This window comes from Helianthus annuus, chromosome 16, assembly GCF_002127325.2.
Source record: "Helianthus annuus cultivar XRQ/B chromosome 16, HanXRQr2.0-SUNRISE, whole genome shotgun sequence".
NCBI lineage: Eukaryota > Viridiplantae > Streptophyta > Magnoliopsida > Asterales > Asteraceae > Helianthus > Helianthus annuus.
In genome coordinates this window covers 41,446,610-41,461,110 of record NC_035448.2, presented here as the reverse complement: position 1 = coordinate 41,461,110, position 14,501 = coordinate 41,446,610, and the positions used below count along the sequence as shown (strand labels likewise).

General features: G+C 37.8%; 1 long non-coding RNA gene and 1 other non-coding gene across 2 annotated transcripts; both read left to right on the top strand.

Moving 5' to 3' along the window:
- The first annotated feature begins 3,113 nt into the window (after positions 1 to 3,113).
- On the top strand, positions 3,114 to 5,187 carry LOC110917389. The gene is made up of 3 exons (XR_002580531.2): positions 3,114 to 3,446; positions 3,549 to 3,637; positions 3,748 to 5,187. It is a non-coding gene; the product is annotated as an uncharacterized LOC110917389 (long non-coding RNA).
- Positions 5,188 to 11,400: 6,213 nt separating this feature from the next.
- TRNAK-UUU lies at positions 11,401 to 11,473 on the top strand. Its single transcript has one exon. It is a non-coding gene; the product is annotated as a tRNA-Lys (tRNA).
- Positions 11,474 to 14,501: the final 3,028 nt, after the last annotated feature.

Here is a 14,501-nt window from a genome sequence, read left to right as displayed (position 1 = left end):
GTATCTTATCCTGGATAAGATACATAGTTCAAAGCCTAGCTTTTAGTAGTGTCTTTTGTTAAGTCCTTATGGAACTTTAATCAATTTGGATGGTTTGTAATATGAATTTGAAATCTCGGATTTCTGTTAAACAATGATGGTTGTAACTTTTTGAAACTTAAATTATGGATGAACATCTTGGTTTATCATATAGGTGTTTGTTATGGTTGAATGCAATGATATTAAGCAAGTCACACATAATCCCGCTTCCGCAAAAGTCAGGGTGTGACAAAAAGTCACTCATCTTAGTACTACTCTCGCCTGAGCACACTTAACCGTGTACTTTTCATATGCTCCACAACCAATGCCCCCAAAATGCATTGGTGATTTAAGAGGCATGACATTTCTTATGAATTAATAATCTCTCGTAGCCACGGTTGATAAGGGATTTTCCTAAGGTGTTATACTTAGGGGTGTGCATGGGTCGGTTTAGGTCAGTTTTCGCCTAAAACCATAACCATAACCGATCGGTTATGGTTAATCGGTTTTATGGGTTATAGCGGGTCGGTTGAGAGTGATTAACAGTGTATTTAGCCTAGCTAAAAATAGTATAATTATTTTTAACATGGAATAAATTGTTATTGCATATTTGTATATATCAGTATATTACTTAGTATGAAAAATACATATAATCTATAATATTAATATCGATTATTACGAATATTCCAATAAACATTCAACCAAAACCGCAAAACGATATGAAATAACCCATAAATACTAAAAATCTCCAGTAAAAAAATATCAAATATTAAAAAAATGGTGAAAAGTCCTAAAATCCAACAAAAGAGTTATTACATGTTGGTTCGGTTCGGTTATGGTGGGTATGGAAACATTGATAACCATAACCGACCCGCTACTTTCGGTTTTCAGAAAAAATCATTAACCGACCCACCGGTTTTTGTTTTGGTTTGGTTTTGTCGGTTAATTTGGTTTTGGTTCGGTTAATTCGATTTTTTGCACACACCTAAATATAATAGGCCTTGTTAATATTCTTCGTAGTATTACAATTTGATCTTCGGAAAAAGGTGAATACTCTGAAACAACACATGGAGATTGAAGATACTAAAATAACAATCTTAGAAAAGATTATTTCTAAGCAAAATCAAGATATTACAAGTCTAAGTAACAGAGTTGCCAAGTTATACATTATTGTTGCATGTATCACATCCATACCAGATAAAGTTTCTCTTAACATTACAAGTCTAAGTAACACACTTGTCAAGATTGATTATAAATGAATTCATACAAGAAGTGAGTTCTCGTATGATGTCAAACTATTCGCATACCTAGCCATGCTAATATTTTACATTTTGGAGCTTTAACTTGTTTTGGTGAAATTGGTATTCAAGGAGTTATAAATAGACCAGTGTACTAGTTTTCCATTAGCGGAGCTGATTTGTAATACATACTCTCACATGTTGAATACAATTTCACCTTGATGTTTAGGTCCATGTAGTCATCGTGATTGTGTGCTTTCATGTAATCACTTACCTTATCTTCTGATATGCTATGATGATGATGTTTAGAGCGTTGTAGACTATTTAGACCAGTGTATGTTCTGTCTTCGGATCAAACCTCGTTGTTTGGATCATGTTTGGTACCGGCAATATAAATTGGGAAAATGGTACGTGTCTGTGTTTGAGCTGTAATTTCACTGCTAGTATAGGTGAGGTTTAGTTGTGTATTTTGTTTGGGTCTAGTGTCACGAGCAAAATATTTGAATGTCGCTATGCTGTGGGCTGTGCTTGAACGCTTGGGTTACTGGATAGTCCTGGACTTTATCGGTGAACGGAGTCAGTGTCAATGAAGAGGTGTACATGCCTAGTCGTGTTTATGACGCACGCACCACTGGTCGAGAGCTGGCGCCGATATCCTTATGAGTCCAAGGCAGGACGAAACCAGTGACCTACACAAAAAGCGGGGTGGATTGGCTTGTCCCCGGGGACGCCACGGGGGGTTGAAAACTAACCCCTCGACAACTTGGTATCAGAGCAGAACGATTCTCGGATACGTTGGAATGTGACTCGTAACCAAATGAGCTTAACATTTAGAGTATGGTTATGCGGTAGTGGTGGGAGAAGAACAAATATGGGTTTGCTTCAGCCAAGGTCTTTGTATTCCACGAGTATGGGATCATGCGAACCACTCAAGTATAGTGATAGTGAAGCCCTCCATGTTATGTTCAAAAATCTACGGTCCAAGCAGCGCCGTAAAAGTGAAGTTTTATGAAAGCTACTACAATCCTTAGGTTCCCGCATGCTTGGAAAAATGGTGAACATCGGCACCAACATAATTCCGATGTGGCGGACGTTAGCGCCATTCATAACCAGAATTGCCGTACTATATTGAACATGCACGACATAAGATCGTTGTTGCTGTGCTTTCGGGTGTCCTACCCTCCCAAAGTGAATCATGCTCAACATGAGGGAATCATGCGTTGTCAAGGATGCGTGCTGGTATGGGATGGCAAGCATGCACGAGGACGTGCATGAAATGCTGGGGGATAGTGTCACGGGCCAAAAAATTTTGTAAGGTCGCTATGCTGTGGGCTGTGCTTGAACGCTTGGGTTACTGGCTAGTCCTGGACTTTATTGAGGGACAGATTGAGCGTCAATAAAGAGGTGTACGTGCCTAGTTGTATTTACGACGAACGCACCATTGGTCGAGAGCTGGCGTCGCTCTCCTGATGAGTTTAAGGCAGGACGAAACCAGTGACCTATACAAAGAAGCGGGATAGATTGGCTTGTCTCCGAGGACTTAAAAACGCTACGCAGGGTAGGGTCGTAAACTAACCCCGTGACAATTGGCATGTGTATTTTTTATACATATTTGCTGGTAAAAAAAAACCATAGACTGTAAAAAAAATACATTTCGGTATTCAGGGACAAAATAGTCCAACTGGCATAAGAATTTTTAACCTACCACGTTTGCAAACTCGTCGTTCCGGCATCTGGAATCTTCTCCCCTGTCCCCTTTTCGCGCTAAAATTTTATCCAACCGTTAAAAAAACCTATGCTATTTCATCTTCACCGTTGGATCGTATTACATGGTCAATAAATAACCCTAAATCATATTCTTCTGTATTTCTTGTCTGTTCCTTTCCTATTTTCTAGGGTTTTTGCTTATTATTTTCTTAGATCTACTTCGATTCTCGCAATTTCTTCCATTAATAATTGTATAATCGTATAGATCGGTCTCCGATTACTGTTTGACACCAATTTTCATGATTTTCGAAGTATTCTCTCGCCGGCGACCTTCATGCTTCCATTTCCAGTTGAATAATCGTATAGATCGGTCTCCGATCTACCGGTTGACACCAATTTTTATGATTTCGGTGGATTATTTCGCCGGATATCTTCACGCTCATCGGAATCGAGGATTCCGGATCGCCATATCATGTGGATGAGGTATATTAATTCCGTACGCTTAATCTGTATCTCTTCACGATCACTGGTTACCGATTGAGCGTCCGTTATCATTATATTAACCGGTAATTTTCAACTGTGCAGCTGGTGAAATGCACCGATCTATTACTCGGCGTCTCAGGCACGTCTGTTTGTGCCGGTGTGGCTTATTGCTCCTATTTATCGATTATCTGGTGAGGATTTTTGGATCTATGGGAGCCGATCTTATTTTTTAGGTCAAATAGTTTTGATGATCTGTTCTAAGTGATTTATGTTATTTTTTATTGTGATATATTCAAAATAGGCGTCTAGTAGCTGCGATGAGTGTTGTGTAAGACGTTGATGTGCTTCAGAACTCAATTAATCGATAGACGAGATATTTCTGGACAAATTAGGTTCTGAGATCGATGAAGGCTATCGATTTGCTGGTGAGGATGTTCCGATCTATGACTATGGAGTCGCTTTTGAATTTTTACCAAATAGTTTAGATGATCGGCTTTAAGTGATTGATGTTATTGTTTATCGTGTTGTATTCAAAATAGGCGTCTAAGATGATCCTGTGCTTCAGAATTAAATTACCTCCGGACAAATTAGGTTATCACAGTGATGCTATTTTGTAGAAGTGAACTGCAGTTCTGATGAAACTCTGAAAGCAGGCGAGAGGTGAGAGTTTAATTGTATGATTTACATATGTTGAAATTTATCTTGTGAGTCGGCCTTTGCCATGTCAGGTGCGCTTGCTTGGCAGGCCAATAATAAGTCTAATGAAAGTAATTATTTTTGGTCTGGTGAAGGGAGATGGTACGGGGTGTTTGCCCGGCTCTCCCTTCATGTCTGTCTCGTTTCTTTTTTGCTTTTTCATTTCTATAAACTTGCACGTATGCACGTATACAATATAAACTATTCGAAACGCTTGCGACCAATTTAGTCTCAAGCATTTCGAACGATGTTTTCAATAAATCAACATACCACTGTAGCGGCAGCCACACGTATTAGATCAACATAGCAGCATGGAGTTTCAACACGACAGTAATAAGTAGTAAGGCTTCTTTATTATCTGATTATCTCCCACGTGAATATCTATTGTTTCGTCACAAACTTGTGTGGTTGACAACTTGACATAACAAAAGCACCAATATGATCTCTGTTTATTTGTGATTTTTGACATAACAAAAGCACCAATATGATCTCTGTTTATTTATGATTTGATTTGAATTATCACATATATCTGTTCTAAAGTCAAATGTGCATTACCGCACTATGAAAATCTGCTCACGCATGCAAAATTCTGAAAATTGTGTTATTTTCTATTTGTTAGTGTATTGTAATGTTGTTTTTGTAATTTCTCTTTAGTTGAGCTCAAGGACATTTTTTGTGTAATTTCTTTATCTTAGATGTATTTCAGTCGTATGTAAGATGTAGCTCGCAGAAAACTAGGGAGATGGAGATTTCTTACAACTTTTATTAGCTTCAATTGATTGTATATGCTAATGTGGAAACTGAAGCTCTGATTCACAAGTAGGGGGTGTAGCCTTTGGAACAGTTCAATTTCGTTGCTAACAAACGACATCAAGCTATCAACAACAAGTATAGGTATATTCTGATCTAATTGTTATTTTGTTATTGATGTTTTCAATAACGAGGCTTTGTGCCGTTCATCTTTATATGTCAAGATATGCTATATTTGAGTCTTGCTTGATTTTTTGCGTGAGATTGCCTGAAATGCAAGTTTATGATTAATTTTTTTTTTGAGTAGATAATTATCTAGGAGTTCTACAATACAATCCAATCAAATCCCAAGTTTGTAGGCCGGGATGATGATTGCTAGTTTTTTATGCCAATCTTGTGCTTGTAAATGCCAATATTACAATGAAGGCATTTTAATACTTGCCATAAACATAGCCTAACCAAGCGGTAGTAAAGTGACTTCATGAAGTACAAACGAAGGATCATAGAGCCATTAATGTTTCGTGTAATGGTTAAATGATGTTGGGTTCGTGTTGTCATGGGCCAGGGCCAGGGCTAGGGCTAGGGCCGTATGCATACAAGCGTGGTTGGCCCTAAATCTGGCTAAATAGTAAGCACGTTGGCTGGTTCGGCTAGTTTGAGACTTTGGTGTAGTATATAGTTAATGGGTTTTTTTATAGTTTTCCGGCAGTTGGTTGTTGGTGGCTGACAATTTGCAACTAGTCTACAAGCTTTTTAATCTATCCTTTGTTTCTATCTATTTGACTTTGGGATCTAAAAGTATGTGTATATAGGGTTGTAAACGAACCGAACCAACATGGATAGTGCCTTGTTCATATTTGTTCATTGGAGAATAAACATGTTCAAGAAAGGTTCACAAATGAGATTTCTTGTTGATGTTTGTTCATTAAGGAAATAAACCAAGTCAGGAATGCTTACCGAACGTTAATGAACACAAATCAATGCTTATAAACATAAATGGAAACACACGTTTATTTATTCATTTTAAAATAAAATTGCATATTTGATCTAAAAGATTACGAAGAATCCATCTAAAGTAAATATGACTTGGTTAATTATTGTATAAACATAATGAAAATGAAAGTTAAGAAGTTTATCAAGATTTAACATAAACTAAAATTGAAATTGTCAAATGAGGAATGTTGACGGAGGTGTGTAAATTAGGACGGGGTCAAATTTTTAAAAACAAAAAACTGATAAAATAATATATGACAAAAAGACGAACTATCGCAATCTGTGTTCATGTTTGTTTCTTATCGAACAAATTTTTTTTGTTCGTGGTTAATTTTTTAAAAGAACAGAATAAACGAACTTTTTTCCCGCTATCTTTATCTTTTTAAATTTTTATATTTAAGAGGTTAAAAGTAATTTAGTTATTAGTGTTTTTTTTTTTTTTTTTTTTTTTTTGTAGGTGGTTGAGGGGTTTAGCTAAAAACTTTTAAGTGGGCGATTAGAATTTCGCAGCATGTAAAATGTGGCAATGTTTGGAATAAAGACCTGGGGCTTGGGTTGGGGCGTGGCCCTTGGGGCTTGGGTTTCAAGCCGGGCGTGGGGCGGGGGTGACATGCTAGCTGGCTTGCTCCTATTCGCTGACCAACATCTGAGATATTATCACTAATCACTAATTTTTTTTTTAATAATCTGCCACGCGGTGCACCCAACCTAAGCCCAACCCACGCCCCGCCATATCCCGCGGACACGTCACTAGGCGGTGGGGGAGGCTCCCATTCCACGTGTCAACAAATGCCCCAACCCAAGTCCTACCATACCCCACGGTCTAAGACCACCCCACAGAAGGCTGCGATTTGGAGTGGTGTATGGCGGTCTCTTATCTGGCAACCAAAGAGCGGCAATCAACCTCACATGGACTTTTTCCATGAGGGCAATTGAGCGGTTTAGCTAAACTTTTAAGTGGGTGCTCGAAATTTTTGCCTAAAAAAATATACCAATCTTTTAAAGGAGCGGCCGCCTTCCTCTCTACGTAGTCCATGACTGTTTATGCACCTCTCCCCCTCACAAAAATAGTTATATTTATCGTTATTTATTTATTTTAGTATTTTATAATGGAGAACGTATACGTTTGGTCTTGTGGTAAAAAGGATGGTTTTTGTGAATCCTTGAGGTGAATGTGGTTGGAAAGTTAAGTTGGTTTCATAAATCCCTTTTGGCTCTGTTATTAAATGTCTAGTAAATTTATGGATCCATAAGCTCAAAACCGGAAAGAGCACCCGCATTGGGAGGTTGGTGGTTCGAATCCACCTGGGTCCTCATCACATTGTTCACTATTCGTTTGTCTTCTCAGTGGATAACATGTGTAATGAAATTTTTTACTTTTTAGTTAAAAAATGGCCCTTTTGCTGAAAAGAGGGCCTGTCATAGAAGTTTGTTATGCACATAGAAGTTTGTTATGCCTTTCCAGACGCATAAGTGAAGGGATTTCCAAAGATGCATCCCGTGCACTCCAGGCGCATCCTATGCATGATCCGTCGATCCAAGGACGCATGAGATGGTCAAATTTTGAAGGTGGTTTTAGTTAATGACTATTTTTGTAATTTTCTCATTTTTTATAGGTTTCTATTTTCCGTCACCCTATACATATATGGTTTATGTCGTACCTTTTTCATTATTAAGATTGACACCGCAATTTACATAAAACTCACCCTAGCTACCTAAGCATTCACATCCCTTTCACTATTACAAAATTTATCTTTCATTTAAAAAAAAAAAAAACTTCTCACATCCCATCTTAATATCTTTTTTTTATTGTTTTATCTTTGTTTCTATATTATTTAATACTCTTTTTTTTGAACGGCTAACTGCTTTCCACGTGTAAACCCACCCTTTCGGAGCTATGTCCAAAGGCGGACTACTCGACCACCGCAAGAAACCGTAGCACACCTCTGATGCGCGGGAACCCCGTCGAATGGGTTAATCCTCGCCCCCCGTTGGACTCGAACTCGGGTTGAATCCCGAGCCGAGCCTTCACCCGGATGTCACAACCACTGCGCTGCAGATGGAAGGACTAATACTCTTTTTTTTACATGAGGGATTAGATGTGTGTTTTTAAAAGAATTTTTTAAATTTAAAGATGGAGGATGGTTTGATGGACGAGATGTGAATGCTCGTATGGTATCCGATCAAATCTGACATAAGTCATAAATTTGTATTCAGCAGTCTGATTTTCCGACCATTACACGGACCAACTTTTTTTTATGTTCCATTGTTCTTTGCTTCTCATAGTTTCTCCCCTTTCTCCAAATTAGATTCTGCAATGTTTTACTTGAATCAAGCATATCATAGGCTCCAAATATCACTAGATTGGGCAATTTTTATTTGAATCAAGCATTATAGGCTCCAACTATCACATTGTATGGAGGCGTCATTATCTCATGATACTGAAGACAATGGGTCTGTTGCACTTCCTAAATCACAATAATGTATCGTCGGCAGGAAATGCACCTATACGAGCAACTTGGGAGTGGACTGACGGCTATGTTTGTGCTTGTTTGCATGCTACCTTTATCACATTCAGTTTTGGTACAAACTTTGCCTCTGCACTTTGGTTAACATAGAATAATCGTATCTTGAACGATTTTTTTGCTAAACAAATGTACTAGCGAACTCAATTTCAGTTGCTTCAACAAAATGATTTATCAATTTTGCTAACAAGTTGGTTGATTAATTACGTATAGTTATCCAATATCATATTTCACCCTTGTATTACAAGTATTACAAGGATTGACTTCAAATTCCGATAACTTTGTTCTAAATGTTGAATATAGTTTGGAGCGACCTTTGTTTAATCAATAGAAATCAAAGTTGTTGGCTTATGAGGCGAGGTTAGCTCAACAACAAGTCTAGAACATACCTATAAGTACAATGGTTGCTTTAAATCTTCAACCTCCACATCAGTCTCGTTGTCAAATTTGTGAGAAAACTAGCCATTGCGCTAGCACATGTTAGCGATTGACATCACCTGAACAAGTCTCTACAGGTTGTTGGTGTGTATATAGTGGTTGATGGATAGGTAACGATCGTCTTGGTAATCGCGAAGGCCATAACTTTAATGGGTCAAAAGGCTGCTCCGAGTCATGGCCCGTGTGGACATCTTTTTGGTGGATTGAACTCTGTTTGGGCCAACCCACTACTCACTTAGGCCACAATGGTTCTTAACTGAGCCAACTTAGTGGCTAGCGGAGTATTCTTGGGCCATGCCCAACACCCTCATATAATTCGACTACTTTTGTTGGTTTTAGCCTAACTGGGTCATACCCTTTTGGACGATCACGTTTTACGTAAGGGTCACTGTCGGTGATGGTATGTCGTTTCCCATTTCATAGATGGACTATTCCTTACTGCGCTTATTTCACAATACTCTTTTACTCGAGAATCTTCTTGTTAATGGCCTAGCAATACATATTTTATTTATTACACACCTTGTTATTGATTCGGTTCATTTGTCAAGAATCTAGCCAAACAATTCCTCCACCAGATGCAACCTAGTCCTCAACAATTGTATTCATTATCTGCAACTGTTTTAGTATCATGACATTTATGGCATTCACGTCTAGGACATCCATCTGATCATGTCTTGTCTTGTCTTTTCTTTTTTACATATGTCAAATAAGTCATTGAACAAAGTCTGTTACTCTTGTTTTATTTCTAAATCCAGTAGATTACCTTTCAATTTTGTTGATTCATATTCGACTGTGCATGTGCATGTACATATTATACATTGTGATATTTAGGGATGAACTCCCATTGTTTCTAGGTCTGGATATCGTTATTTTGTTACATTATGGATGATTTTAGTCGTTTCATGTAGATGTATCCCTTATCGCGTCATTCAAGTCAGTTGATTCCTTCCACCACTTCAAAACCATTGTTGAAACCCTACTTTCCTGCACCATTAAACATATACACTGCAATCCTGCTTCTGTACCTTTTTCTGATTTCGGCATTGCTTACCGAGTTACTGTATAGCCTGTTCCTACAACCTAACAAAATGGGGTTGCTGAGCGGAAAAACCACCACCTTTATGAGATTAACCAAGCCTTACTCTTTCATGCTCATCTTCCATAGTGATTCTAGTATAATGCTTATACCAATGCAACCTTCCTTATAAACTGATCACCTACATATGTTTTTATTAATTTTAACCCTATGAAATTCTCTCCGGTTCTTGGCCAGACTATTCTATTCCTCGAACTTGTAAATGTTTGTGTTATTCGTTTCTAGGTGATACGACTAAAGTTTCACCCAAATCTGTTCCATGCTTATTCCTTGGTTATGATCTAGCCCATCACGAGACAATTTTTGATATTCCCAACACTACGACCACCTTTTTGTTCCTTTTTCCACATCTTCTTTTACTATTATTCCACCCTGCTATTAACGTCGCACTCATCTCATTATCCTTTCCATCTATATCCTTTCCGCCACCTCCACCCTACTCGTACCTCATCACGCTCACCCTATGATTACTTGTTCTCATGATCAAACTCGTTAGCCTCAACATGCATGTGTGTATGGGCTAGCCATCATAGGGCTAATTAAATACGAAACTTTGTTAACGACAAAGCTAATCTTTAGATGTTGTTGTGGTGACAATATAGATCATTATTAGGGGTTGTAGCTTGAATCTCCGTAAGATATTATCAAGAAAGTCAAGTTTTGGATAGCCTGAGTTCATCACCTAAGAGGTAAATACAGCTCACTGAGCATGCGAAAACTAAATCATCTATGTTTCATTCCATTTTGACCTTTGATAACCTTGTCCACTCGTTTTCATTGAACCCATAAATCATTTCCTACAAAGGATTATCGCTTTATCACTCAAATAATTATTTAAATCAGAGACGATTACAAACTAATGGCAGGTAGACGAACAACAACCATCCTTGTTCGTTCACAATAAAGAAAATTCCTTTTATTTATATTGGTTTTGTAACTAGTAGTTGATTATGGAATGCGTAATATAAAAATCAGATTATAAGAAAATTTACATGCTTATTAATATACTTGACTTTAAATAAAAATATGTGGAAGGTTAATGTACAATACCTTCTTAATGTGCGACGGTACGCGGCTTAATTAGTCATGTTCATTTGTAAATTACACATGTTATTAATTTCAAACCCCAATTACGTATGAAGAAGATATCACGTATGGTCAAAACACAAAATCACGTATAGGTTGGTTTTTACCCTAATTACATACATTATTTTGTTGGTCACGTACCGTCGCACGTTACGACACTTTTGTATTTTAAACTTTCTCGTAAAAACATATCATAATCTGTCAAAAAGAGACTTTTGTGTTTTAAACTTTCTCATAAAAACATATGATAATCTATCAAAAAGATTCATTCTTAGTTTATTTTTAATGCATTGTGGTTAACGGTTTTAAACTCTCATAAAAACATATCATGTCTTGTTTATCTACGAAAATATAGACATATAAACCAAAAGCCGTTCTAGCTCAGTTGGTAGAGCGCGTGGCTTTTAACCACGTGGTCGTGGGTTCGAGTCCCACGGATGGCGAGTTTTTGTTTTTTCATTCATGTTTAGTATATAAGATTCTTTCTATTATTTTTGTATGACGTAATAAATCAAGAAAGTTATGATCTTCCTTCCTAAGCATAACAATATTAAAAACTTCTTTATTCGATTCATTTAGATGTTATGTTACTCTAATGAAATGAATCAAAGGAGATGGTTGCTGTTAGCACAAATCTTAAGGTTTCATTATACCAACTTGAGCTCGTTGTTTGTTTTGATCATCGTCTCTCATTCAACGGTTTTACTAACTTTATCCTTCTTTTGTTTATAGGTTCTTAAAAGATGCTACAAGTGTTGATCAACGTTTCCACTCTGCTCCTTTCGACCCGTATGTATTTGCCAAAAGTATATGGATGCACTATGCACTTTGTAATGCGTTTAGTCACTAATGTGAACGCATAATAATCTTTAAACAAGATTATGGGATTTTGATACTAACTATAAATTTGTTTTCGGCAGGCGAGTGCAGAAGATATAACTACTACTTGATGGTGATGAAGTTGTCCGCAGCTGATAACATAGCGCTTATGGTGTACAACGCCAACTTTTATCAGCCATTGCTTCTTTTCGTAACTGCATGACTCGCAGCATAATAATTACTGCTAGTTGTGGAATAAATTAAATCATGGCTTTTTTTTGAACGACAAAGGACATTTTATTCATCACCAAATGTAAGTACAATGCTTGGGTAAGCAAGACACTAGAGCATACAACATTATACACACTCACCCATCTTTTCGCCTAACATTTGTTACATTCAACACTCATTCAAATTATATCAAAAGACATCCAATTTTGCCACTCCAAATTGATTCTTTTCGCCCAAAGAAATGTTGTAGCTTGAACTTTGCTGAACAATGCTTATACGTTTGCCTGAGAAGATTAGTTCGTTTCTCGCTTTCCATATCTCCCAACACTATTAATTGAATCGCTTTCTTCTTTTGTTTTGTTGCTGCTATCTTCCTGTGTGTCTCTATCAAGTCTTTCATTGTTGTAGCCTAAATATTTGGAATGTTGCACCATGTACAGATCTTATTCCATATGGCATATGATATGCTGCAAGATGTGAATAAATGTTCCGCGTATTCGTCACATAATCTACATGATGTTGACCCATTAAGAACCCTTCTTTTATGCAGATTTTTTAGTGTTGGTAGCCTATTTTGAATGCCTCTCCATGCGAAAATATTTGTTTTTTTTTTTCGGTACCCATTTAATCCATTCAAAAGCGCAACAATAGCAGCTAGAGTGGACGGTTGGGAGTTTCGAATCAAGAACAAAACCATTGGCACAACTTAATAATTATATGAGTAATTTTGTTTTAAGTGCAGATAAAGATCAATACCCACCAACTTTTAGATGAAATGTTTCACCAACCTTAATAAATTAGCTTTCATTTCAGACCTGACAAACTACTCAAAATATCTGTTCCAATGTTAGCCTAATTCATTATTTATACTTTTATAGTATAAGTTAGATTAATATTATGTAAGTATATTGTATTAGTATTGTTTAGTATAAGTGGTGGCGGTTATAGATGTTAATTACCGAACCATCACGTCTGTTAAGTGAAGGGTCATGACACCCTTTGTTACGTGAAGAATAATAGTTTAGGGGTATTTTACTAATTATTAGTAGTTTAGGGGTGTCTTATGTAAGTTTCTATCTATTTATGTGAATGTTACGTATGGAATGAAATCAAGCCAGAATTTGAGTCAAATTTCCTTCTATCTCTTAGCTTTCTTCTTCCCCAAGGTTTAAACCCTATCAAGGGTATCAGAGCCAGCCGATACCTCATCGGAGCTCTTCCGCCGCCGCCATGACGAACACCCGTAACAACGAGATTGATAACACACTGAAGTTCCACGATAGGGTCATCAACGAGATCCAGACGACGTTATCGGCTTTGATGAAACAGCAGGAGCAGGCTTCGAAACAGCAGGAGGAAATCCTCAAGGCTGTGCGGGACAGATCTCAGTCGTCCGGCAGTTCTTTTGGATCCTTCTCCGGTCCAGACAACGATTCCAGGGGTTCTAAACCCTTTCGGATCGGAAAAATCGAGGCCGTGACGTTGAGTGAAACCCAGGCCGTGAGTTTGTATATCAAAGCCCTCAAGCCGGACATCCGGGGCCCGGTTAAAATGTTCAAGCCACATACTTTGCACGAAGCGTATGGGTTGGCGAAAACACAGGCTCTTAACAATGAAACCCTAGAAGAGAAGTTTACGGGGGGGAAATGGAACGGAGGTACCAAACCCACTGCTACAAAAATTACCCCACCCACAAATCTGTTTGGTGCCTGTTTAAAGGCAAAGGCGAGTTCCGTAAATGATTGGCGGCCGCCATGGCGCATCGCTAGGATTTCTCCGATTGCAACCGGAAGGACCAAATGGCGTCCACCCTGGAAGGAGTCGACTCAAAAGAACTCATGGATGCTGCATTTTTTTTTTCTCTATTTTGTGATTCTTGAGGTCAAGAATCTTTTAAGGGGGAAGTATTGTTACGTGAAGAATAATAGTTTAGGGGTATTTTACTAATTATTAGTAGTTTAGGGGTGTCTTATGTAAGTTTCTATCTATTTATGTGGATGTTACGTATGGAATGAAATCAAGCCAGAATTTGAGTCAAATTTCCTTCTATCTCTTAGCTTTCTTCTTCCCCAAGGTTTAAACCCTATCACCCTTTCACAAACTATATAAACCTCATGTATGCATTCATTTGTGACTAATGAAATATCAGAGCCATACGTTCCTAAGACATGTGAGAAGAGAGGCCAAGCGATTTGGCCAGAAAGAAAGTACGGTGTTGCATCCATTCCAGAAGAGAAGTCAGTCAAGCATGAAATTGATGTTTATGAAGATTACAAAGCCAGTGGGTGTGTGGCTTCACTCTTGTTCTACCGTGCATCTTATATGCAGAAGGGCAAAGAGAAGATGCATCGTTTGTATGATCAGAGGGAAGATCATCAGTGGAATATTGGCGCGAAGTATGGTAGTCTCAACATCAAAACT